The following is an 11,459-nucleotide window of genomic DNA, read 5'->3' as shown; positions in this document are numbered from 1 at the left end:
GTTGGAGCTCCACATGAAGAAGAGGTGGTAGACAAAAGGCATGAGGAAGAAGGAGTAAATCTCAAGGAACCCAAGAGGAAAGCTATAGTGGATGAGTCCATTCCTATTCCATTCCCTTCCATGGTGAAGAAGGCAAAAAAACACCAGAATTTGATTTGAACATGCTTCAAGTGTTCAAGAAGGTTGAGGTAACCATACCCCTTCTTGATGCTATTCAACAAATTCCAAAGTATGCAAAATTTTTGAAAGACTTGTGTACACACAAAAATAGGATAGGAGAATTGGAGACATTATCCTTGGGTAGTTCAATTTCTTCCTTGATGGAACCTATTCCAAAGAAATGTGGTGACCCTGGACCTTGTTTGGTGTCTTGTTGTATTGATGAATGCACTTTTCATGATTGTATGTGTGACTTGGGAGCTTGTGTAAGCATCATGCCACTTTCTATCTATGTGCGGTTGAATTTAGCTCCATTAAAGAAGTTAGCGGCGAGGTTTGCCTTAGCCGATAAAAGTGTGATCACGGTGATGGAAATAACGGAAGATGTACTTGTGGCAATCAAGGATTTGGTTTTTCCGGTTGACTTTTACATCCTTGAAATGCCTCCAACAGAAAATAGAAACTCCTCTTCCGTTCTACTTGGTAGACCCTTCCTCAAGACCTCTAAATTCAAGTTAGATGCCTTCACCGGCACATATTCCTTTGAGGTTAGAGACAAGACTATCAGGTTCAATTTAGAAGAAGCCATGAAACATCCTCCTGAAGAACATTCCGTACTCCGATGTGATGTAATTGATGAAGTGGTAGCGGAAGTGCAAAAAGAAGCCCACAACAAGTTGTGCTACCCTATTGTTGAAGAGGCGAATGACCAAGAGGATGAACATGAAAAAGTTGTCAAGAATGAACTCCATGAGCTTGATGAAAAGGAACCTCAGCTTGAGGTAAAAAGTGAACTGAAGCCCCTTCCAAGTGAAGAAGAAGAAAAGCTCCTAGATGTTCTAAGAAAGTACAAGAAAGCAATAGGATGGAGCCTAGTGGATATTGTGGGAATTGACCCCCGCAAGTGCATGCATAGGATATTTCTCCAAGATGGAGCTAGGCCGGTTAGGCAACCGCAAAGGAGGCTCAACCCGACCATCCTCGATGTAGTGAAGAAAGAGGTCACCAGATTACTGGATGCGGATATCATATACCCAATCTCCGACAGTGAGTGGGTGAGCCCGGTCCAGGTTGTTCCCAAGAAGTTGGGCATCACAACGGTCAAGAAGGACAATGGTGAAATGATCACTAAAAGAGTACAAAATGCATGGCGAGTGTGTATTGGTTACAGAAGATTGAACGCCGCTACACGGAAGGACCATTACCCCTTGCCCTTCATTGATCAGATGTTAGACCGTTTGGCAGGTAAATCTCACTACTGCTTTCTTGATGGATTTACTAGCTACTTCCAGATTCATATTGCTCCTGAAGATCAGGAGAAGACCACGTTTACTTGTCCGTTTGGCACCTTTGCCTATAAAAGGATGCCATTTGGACTATGTAATGCACCCGCTACTTTTCAGCGGTGCATGACGAGTGTCTTCTCCGATCTAATGGAGAATTGTCTGGAAGTCTTTATGGATGACTTCAGCGTTTATGGTACTTCATTTGACTGTTGCCTAGAGAACTTGGCCAAGGTCTTAGCTAGATGTGTTGACACTAACCTTGTCTAAAATTTTGAAAAATGTCACTTCATGGTACGATAAGGTATAGTGTTAGGAAATGTAGTATCTCATGAGGGTATTTCTATAGACCCGGCCAAGGTCGATGTTATCACCACTTTACCTTACTCCTCATCTGTGAGGGAGGTCCACTCATTTTTGGGACATGCAGGCTTCTATAGGCGCTTTATCAAAGACTTCAGCAAGATTACTTTGCCATTGTCGCGCCTACTCCAAAAAGATGTGGATTTTGAGTTTGGCAGTGAATGTGTGAAAGCTTTTGAAGAGCTAAGGAGAGTTCTTACCACGGCACCGATTGTGCGAGGCCCTAACTGGACGTTGCCATTTGAGATAATGTGCGATGCGTCAAACCATGCTGTAGGTGCCGTGCTTGCATAGTGTGATGGTAAACTCCCTTATGTCATTGCTTACTCTTCTAAAACACTGGATGTAGCACAATCCAACTATACCACTACTGAAAAAGAACTCCTAGCTATTGTTCATGCTTTAGATAAATTCAGATCTTATTTGCTAGGATCCAAGATAGTGGTATACACGGATCATGCAGCTTTAAAGTACTTATTGACAAAGAATGAGTCAAAGCCTAGACTCATACGTTGGATCTTGCTTTTGCAAGAATTCGACATTGAGATTAGGGACCGGAGTGGATCTTAAAACCTGGTTGTGGATCATTTAAGCTGCATTGAGAATTTGAAATTTGATCCATTTCCGATCAATGACTCATTCCCATTGGATAGTTTGCATGCTATGTCGGATAGCTTTCCTTGGTTTGCCCCAATGGTGAACTACTTGGTTGCGAAAATCTTCCCTCTCAACTTTTTGAAAAACCAAAGGGATAAGTTAAGGAGTGATTCCAAATACTATATTTGGGATGATCCTCACTTGTGGAAGAGGGGCGTGGAACAAGTAATTCGAAGATGTGTCCCGGAGTTCGAAATCCAACCAATTCTTAAAGCTTGCCATTTATCTGAATGTGGTGGCCACTTTGGCCCAGAAAGGACCACTAAAAAGATGTTGGATTGTGGATTCTGGTGGCCAACCTTATTCAAGGATGCTAACCGGTTATGTGTGTCTTGCCATCAGTGTCAGAAGTCGAGAAACACATCCCAAAGGGATAAAATACCTCAGCAACCTATGTTGTTCTGTGAGATATTTGATGTATGGGGTATTGACTTTATGGGACCATTTCCCAACTCTAGTGGGTATCTGTATATTCTGTTAGCGGTTGACTACGTGTCAAAGTGGGTAGAGGCCATACCTACCCGCCTTGACGACGCCAATACCGTTGTTTCTTTTATTAGGAATCACATTGTATGCCGTTATGGGTCGCCACGAGCAATCGTGAGCGACCAAGGATCCCACTTTTGTAACAGGAAGGTAGAGGCATTGCTCAAGCACTATGGAGTGTCGCATAAGGTTGCTACTGCTTATCATCCACAAACAAATGGACAGCGAAAGTGTCCAACCAGGAAATTAAGAGGATTTTGGAGAAAGTGGTCAATCCACAAAGAAAGGATTGGAGCCTCCGGTTATGAGATGACTATGGGCGTATAGAACGGCCTACAAGACTCCGATAGGGATGAGTCCCTTCCGGATCGTCTATGGTAAGGCATGCCACCTTCCGGTGGAGATTGAGCTTCGAGCCTATTGGGCGGTAAAGCAGTGCAACATGGACTTAGCCAAGGCGGGTGAAGCCAGGAAGTTACAACTAGAGGAGCTTGAGTGTTTGAGGAACGAATCATATGAGAATGCCCGAATTTACAAGGAAAAGACTAAAGCATTCCATGACCATCACATCCGGAAGAAGGACTTTCAAGAAGGTGATGAGGTCCTCCTCTACAACTCAAGGCTTCGATTCATGCCTGGCAAACTCCGTTCTAGATGGGAAGGACCTTTCAAGGTGAAAGAAATAAAGTCCTATGGAGTGGTGGAGTTGTTTGATCCCAAAAATGAACCAACTTTTATAGTGAATGGACATAGAGTGAAGAAGTATCATAGCTACAAGCCCCCAAAAGAGCTAGAGGTGTACCTATTGGAGGATACACCAAGAAGAGAGGAAGCTTCAGAAAAAGACCGTCCAACTTAAGGACGTTAAAGAAAAGTACTTGGTGGGAGGCACCCCACCGTGGTAAGATCTTCCTTGTATATACCATCTTGTTTATGACCTTAAATTCTTGTGAATTTTGTGAATTCTTGATGATTGATTGATTGCATAAGAATGCTAGTTTTATTCTTCTTGTGAATAGATAGGATGTTCATATAGTTTTCATCATTTTAGTATGGATGAATTGTTGAAGTAGGGAGAATGCTATGTTTTGGATAGTGCATGAAATTGTGGGATATTCTCTTTGACTACTGGCTCAAGCACCTAGCAAGAATGTGTTAGAATAGAAGTTATGTTGATGTTAAAAAAAAGGGAAAAATGGGCACCGACGCGTGAAAAAACTGAAGATTGATGGTTTAAAGGTTATAGTAAACTCTCGTTGCAAGTATAGTTACTAAACCAAGCAATCAACCTTTCTTACAAACGTTTTGGTTGTCACAAGTAACAAACCCCTTTAAAATTGATAATCGAGTATTTAAACCTCGGGTCGTCTTCTCAAGGAATTGCAGAGAAGTATGCTCTTATTATTGGTTATGAGTCTTGTAAATTGGGGGTTTTGAAAGTAAGGAAGCAGTATGTTAAATGATAAGAAGAATAAAATAAATAAATAACTATAAAATAAACTCTTGGCAAGGTATGAGAATTTTGGAAGTCCTATCCTAGTTATCCTTATCGATTGTGATGAGAATTGGATTTTTCCCCCACCTTGTTAACCTCTAACTATGAAGGTAAGTTAAGTGGATGAATTAATTTTTATTCCTCATGTCCTAGTCTTTTCTTGGGAAAGGCTAGAGTTATTGGAACTCGAATTAATTCTTGAAGAATTCCAATTTTCAATCAACAATGAGTTTGATAACTCAAGTGTCTCCAATTTATCAATTCATCAATTAAAACCAAGAATATAAAAATCTAAATAAAAATCTAAAATATCTCAATCGCATTAATAATAGAAAATTCTAACATGAAAGGTTCATAAGCCAATTTGGCAACAAAAGTAATTAAAAGAAAGCATTAAAGTATCTGAAAGTAAAAGAGAAATACAAAGTAAAAGAAATATTGAACCTGAGAGGAAGTTGAAAATCCTAAATCCTTTAAGAGGAATCCTAATCCTAAATCCTAAGAGAGAGGAGAGAACCTCTCTCTCTAAAAACTACATCTAAATCCTAAAATTGTGTATTATGAAAGCATGTTATGAATGGATGCATTCTCCCACTTTATAGCCTCTAATCTGTGTGTTCTGGGCTGAAAACTAGGTCAAAAACAGCCCAGAAATCACTCCCAGCGATTTCTGGTACGTTCAGGTTGCGGCAAAGCGACGCGGAGGCGTGCGTGGATTGAAGTTCGCAGATGCGATGTGGGCGCATCATTCACGCGTTCGCATTTTCTAACGTTGGGGAAGCTATAGCAAATTATATATCAAATTGAAGCCCTAGACGTTAGCTTTCCAACGCAACTGGAACCGTGTCATTTGGACCTCTGTAGCTAAAGTTATAGCCATTTGAGTGCGAAGAGGTCAGGTTGGACAGCTTAGCAATTTCTCCAACATTTTGTATTCCTTCCACTTTTGCATGCTTCCTTTCCATCCTCTGAGCCATTCCTGCCCTGTAATCTCTAAAATCACTTAACACACATATCAAGGCATCTAATGGTGATAAGAGAGGACTAATATTAGCAAATATAAGGCCAAAGAAGCATATTTTTAATCATAGCACAAATTCTGGGAAGGAATTGTAAAACCATGCAAATAGTATGAATAAGTGGGTAAAGAGTTGATAAAAACCACTCAATTAAGCACAAGATAAACCGTAAAATAGTGGTTTATCAACGCGCCAGTGCACTGTGCGCGCGCGCGCTGGTGGTGTATTCCCAACTCTTGGGCCAAACACCCGAGAGTTATGCTCACTTCGTGCCCATCTCGCGCCAGGCACTCACGCATATGCGTACTTGCCGCCTGCACGCACCATTGCAAATCACCCATCGACGCGCAAGCGCAGTGTGCGCGCGCGTATCAATGGCAATATATGAACTCCCTGGTACAAAAACCAGAGAGTTGTGCCACATTTGGGCCAATCTTGTGCCAGAACTGATGCGTCTGCGCCGGTCGCAAATTCCTTAAGGCACGCGTCCGCGCAAGGTGTCCGTCCGCGCGCCTGCGCCACTCACCCACTCTGGTACATATTCCAGAGACTCATGCCAACTTTATGCCAGTTATGTGCCAAAGGCACAACTGACCTCGCGCGTGCATGCCATTGACGCGTCCGCGTCCCTTGCTAATTCCTCACCGACGCGCCAACACACTGTGCGCGCACGCGTCGGTTGCGCGAATCAGTTTTAAAGCTTCGCGCCTTGCTCTGTTTCCCTTTCTCACCCCCTTTCATATCTTCTTTATCTCTTCTTCCTTCTCTATCACTTCTGCTTTCTTCTTCTCCTTCCACAACCCACCACCACCGTCTCCGGCCACTCACTGGCGACAACCACCTCTTCCGGTGGCACTACATCTCTCTTATTTCTTTCTCATCTTCACAAAAGAAAAATTCAACCTTGCTCTTTTACACTTCTCAAGGTTCTACTTCTTCCATTTATTTTCTTTCATTTTCTTTACATTATTTCATCCTTTAGTTAGACTCTTTTTGTTGCTTTACTTAGTTTCTCTTAATTGCATGATTATATGACTCACTTTTGTTTGCTTACTTTTTCTTTTTCCTCATTTTTCCATGGATGTTAAATTTGAGTTTTATTTGCTTTAATATATCTTTTGTCATTCTTTTTCTTTATCTTTGCCAAGATGTGATGTTTATGTGATGATTGATGTTTCATTTTGGGCTTTAAATTGATTGAGTATATCATAATTGCTCTTTCCTTGATAATTGCACGCCAAGTGTTCGAGGAAATGCATGAATGCCGTTTTGGTTTCTTTTAATAATGTGCTTTCAATTGGATGCTTCTCCTCATTCACTTGTTGTCTTCTATACGCATTGAGTCCACTTTGGTTGTTGATTAGATACTCATTGAACATGACTTGCTCTTTGTTATGGATGCTTGAGTCTTTACTTCTCATGCCATTTTGCATGCTTCACTTCCTCTTGCATCCCATGCTAAGTGTTATGACCCATGTCTCTATGATTAGATTATTGCAATGTTTCTTTTAGGCACTACCTTTCACTTGCATGTTTTTGTTAAAATGATTCTTTGGGTTTAATGTCTTCCTATTTCCCTTCCTTTCTCAAGATGGCCACCAAGAAAGGCAAGGAGAAAGCTCCAAGGAAACTGGCCGCAAAGAGGGCACCCCAAAGACCAACTTCTAAGGCGCACTCTTCATTAGGAGCCAAACCCCTATCCAAGAAGGCGAAGACACCCGCTCCTATTGATGAGAATGAAAAGAGCAAACCGGCAAAAGATTCTTCAAGGTTCCCCAACCGCTTCTGTGAACTTATGTTCCCTTCCATAACTGTGAGGAACTATCATCCTGAGCATCTACTTGCTCCGCCGGACAAGGTTGCTCCTTATATTCTACCTCGCATTGAATAGCGAGAATGGGAGTTTCTTTTGAGGAAACCAAGGGAGATCAACCTCTCTTGGGTGGAAGAATTCTACACTAACTACCATCTCTCCTCCCTTCAATCGGTATACATGTGCCGGAAGTAAGTCTCAGTTTCAGAAGAGGCTATTCAGCAAGTGCTTAATGTCCTACCGGTACCGAGTGACATGGATGGCAACCAAGAAGTCTTACGTCAGCGAGAGAAGTTTGGATTTGATTGGGACTCGATCCTCCGAGTCATTGCTGAGCCGGAAGCATTTTGGATCCATGGTCGATTGCGGATGAGGCCCAAAAGCATTGACGCTCGCTGGTGCACGAAATTGTGATCTCAATGGCGCCAAAAACTTGGTACGCACGTTCATAATCTCAATTCTTTTTCACAACTCCGCACAACTAACCAGCAAGTTGATGCCAAGGCATCATAGGCTAGTTTCACTAGCATTTTTCTGTTAGTTTTAGTTGTTTTATGCATTTTCTTGAGCTTAAAGTAACCAAAAATGGTTAAATGAAGAACAAAGTAATGAACCATCCAAACAATATGATTTTGATGCAAATTCCATGAGTTTTAGTTCTATTACTTAATTGCTATGAATGAAAGATTTCTCATGAAATTTTGCAAGACTTTGATGCAATTGTTTGGATGATTTCAGGGAAGAAGAGGCTAAGCAAGGAAGCAACAAAATCAATAAAGGAAGCTTGAATATCACATGTGGAGTTTAAGTTCCAGTTTAAGCCTAAACTGGAGCTTAAACGCCAAAATCATGAAGGATAAGAAATGCTGGGATTGAAGTTTAACCTCCAGTTTGACCTCAAACTGGAGGTTAAACGCCAGAATGAAAAGCCTCACTTAAGGAGCATTCCACGTTTAACCTCCAGTTTGACCTCAAACTGGAGGTTAAACGCCAGAATGAGTACGCCACCCAGGGAGGAGTTCCACGTTTAACCTCCAGTTTGACCTCAAACTGGAGGTTAAACGCCAGAACCAGGAAGAGTACCAGGGGCCATTCCACGTTTAAGCTCCAGTTTGACTCAAACTGGAGCTTAAACGTGTTCGATAGCTTTTCTACTCCAGGGTTGCTCTCTCCATCTCCACGTTTAACCTCCAGTTTGACCTCAAACTGGAGGTTAAACGTGTTCGACACCTCCAGGGCCACCATTCTAAGCTTCCACGTTTAACCTCCAGTTTGACCTCAAACTGGAGGTTAAACGTGTTCGACCTCCAGTATGCCTCCACCCTTTTCCACGTTTAACCTCCAGTTTGACCTCAAACTGGAGGTTAAACGTGTTCGACCTCCAGGGCTGCCCTTCCTATCTCCACGTTTAAGCTTCAGTTTAACCTTAAACTGAAGCTTAAACGTGTTCGACTACATGACTCTCCAGGGCTACCTTCTTCCAATTCCACGTTTAAGCTTCAGTTTAACCTTAACTGAAGCTTAAACGTGCTTCTACAAATGGCCTCACTGGAAGTGTCTGGCGTTTAAGCTGCAGTTTAAGCTTAAACTACAACTTAAACGCCACTCTTGAAAAAGGTTTCTGGGCCAAAAATATTGTGATTTAAGTTAGTCTTTGAGCACAATTATTAACTTAAACTTACTTTGGTATGAAACCCAATTAAATATCATGGTTTATGGGATTGGGCCTGAAGGATTGATGAGTTTGAAATCTCAATTTATTGAGTCATGTGTCATTATTTGATTATCACTAAGTTGGCTCAATAAATGTTACAGGATTTGGATCAACAACCTCATCAAGATTATGGATCATAAACCCAAGGCAAAAGGAAAGCAAGGAGAGGCCTCAAAGCCCAAGAAGCACAACTGAAGCTCAATATAGAAAGTGTATAAATAGGATAGAAGTTAAGTTAGAGAGGACTTTTACTTTGGACTTTCAGCTAGTTTTCCTTTTCTTTGTAATTGAATTCAGAGCTATGATTCACTAAACCCCCTTTCATTGGGTTAGGGAGCTCTATTGTAATTCAATGAATCAATAATAGTTTATCTTCTTCTTCAATCTTTTCTCTTGAATTTTGTTAGAAGGCTTCTCGATCTAATTCCATTGAGTAGTTGTCTTGGGAAAGAAACTACTCATACTTGGAATCCTTTGGAGCCTTGGGAAAGGAATGGAGGATTCATGCTAGAGAAGCTTTCTCACAGTGGATTGGATTGGGGTTTGGATGGATATTGTGACATGTAATCCTACCAAATTGTGGTTCATGAAATTGTGTGGTATAATCAGTGATCAAGCATCATCTCTTCTTATGAACATTTAAACCAAGGGATTGGGAATTTGTTTGTTTTTAGAGAGCATTGGTGAGCCAAGGAATTGGGATCCAATCATATAAGATTGCCAAGCAAAATTTAATGAACGCATTGGTTGAGGAAGAGATAAACATGTTTTGATTCGGAGATTTCAATATCTCCTAAACCCAATGAATTCCCCATTTCTGACTTCCACTTTCTATTTACATTCTGCAACTCCATTCTTGCAATCACCCCCATTCCCTTTTAATTTCAGCAATTTACATTCTGCTCTTTAATTCATGCAATTTAAGATTCAGCCATTTAATTTTCTTGTCATTTACTTTTCCCGCCAATTTTACATTCCGCAATTCTCATCTCAAATCTTGATTCCGCTCAACTAGAACACACTTCTAATCCGAATTGCTCACTCAACCAATCCTTGTGGGATTCGACCTCACTCTATTGTGAGTTTTTACTTGACGACGATAACCGGTGCACTTGCCGGAAGGAATTTTGCCGATCGTGCAATTTCCTAAATCGTAGCATAACAAGTTTATGCGCATTAAGTTTATGGCGCCATTGCCGGGGATTGGTTTTCGATTGACAATTCTCAAATTGGAAGCTAACTAGATTGAGCAATTTTCTCTTGCTTTGTTAATTCTGTTCAAGATACTTGTTGAATTTTAATTCCTGCACTTGGTTACATGCTTTCCTTCTTTATGCCTTTAAACTCATGCAACTAACTCACTGACTCACTAACTGTTTGAATTAATTCCTCAATTGAGCTAACCATACTCTTCCATTAACCAAGAGTATTTCACTTGTTTGTGTTTGAGCTGTGTTCTTGTATGACAGGTAGGAGAGGAGAGACATCAACTCCTCCATATACCGAACCAGAGAGGACCCTTCATAGACTTAGAAGGGAAGCAAGAGGGAAAAGAGTAGTGGGAGAAGAGGAATCTGAAGGAGAATCTGAGGACAATTTTGAGGAAGCTTTAGATCTCAACATGGATAGAGAAGTTCACAACCATGAGAGAGCTGATGGAAACGATGCCATCCCTGAGAGGAGGGTTCTTAGTTCATACATAAACCCAACCTCTGGGAATTGTGGTAGTAGCATCCAGAAACCACCCATTCAGGCCAACAATTTTGAGCTCAAGCCACAGCTAATATCACTTGTGGAAAATCATTGTTCCTTTGGAGGAAGTGCTAATGAAGACCCAAACCAACATCTCACAAAATTCCTGAGAATTTGTGACACTGTGAAGTCCAATGGAGTCCAGGAAGATGCCTATAAACTGCTTTTGTTCCCATTTTCACTTAGGGACAAAGCAGCTAAGTGGCTGGAATCATTCCCAAGGGGGAGTCTAACAACATGGGATGAGGTGGAAAGCAAGTTTCTGGCACGTTTCTACCCTCCACAAAAGGTCAATAGGCTTCGATCTGAGGTTCAGACTTTTAGACAACAAGATGGTGAAACTCTCTACGAGGCATGGGAGAGATTCAAGGACTTGACAAGGAAATGCCCACCAAACATGTTCCATGATTGGGTGCAACTGCACATCTTCTATGATGGGCTCTCTTATGAATCAAGGAAGGCTGTAGACCATTCATCAGGAGGTTCATTGAACAGGAAAAAGACTGTGGAAGAAGCCATTGAAGTGATCGAGACAGTGGCTGAGAATGAGTACTACTATGCATCAGAAAGACACAACACTAAGGGAGTCATGGAGCTGAACCATGTTGATACAATTCTAGCCCAAAACAAGGTATTTGCCAAGCAACTAGCAGAGCTTACCAGGCAATTAGAAACAAAGCAAGTGGCTGCAATACACACACAAGATCAAGAGGAAGTA

At 41.4% G+C, this 11,459-nt stretch overlaps 1 non-coding gene across 1 annotated transcript; it reads right to left on the bottom strand.

The window, feature by feature from the left end:
- Positions 1-11,036: 11,036 nt before the first annotated feature.
- On the bottom strand, positions 11,037-11,140 carry LOC148580014 (small nucleolar RNA R71). Its single transcript, XR_015899299.1, has one exon. It is a non-coding gene; the product is annotated as a small nucleolar RNA R71 (small nucleolar RNA).
- Positions 11,141-11,459: the final 319 nt, after the last annotated feature.

Source organism: Arachis ipaensis, chromosome B10 (assembly GCF_059453495.1).
Source record: "Arachis ipaensis isolate K30076 ecotype BB chromosome B10, ASM5945349v1, whole genome shotgun sequence".
NCBI classification, from domain to species: domain Eukaryota; kingdom Viridiplantae; phylum Streptophyta; class Magnoliopsida; order Fabales; family Fabaceae; genus Arachis; species Arachis ipaensis.
Note: the sequence above shows the minus strand (reverse complement) of the source record. Positions and strands in the feature narration are given on the sequence as shown.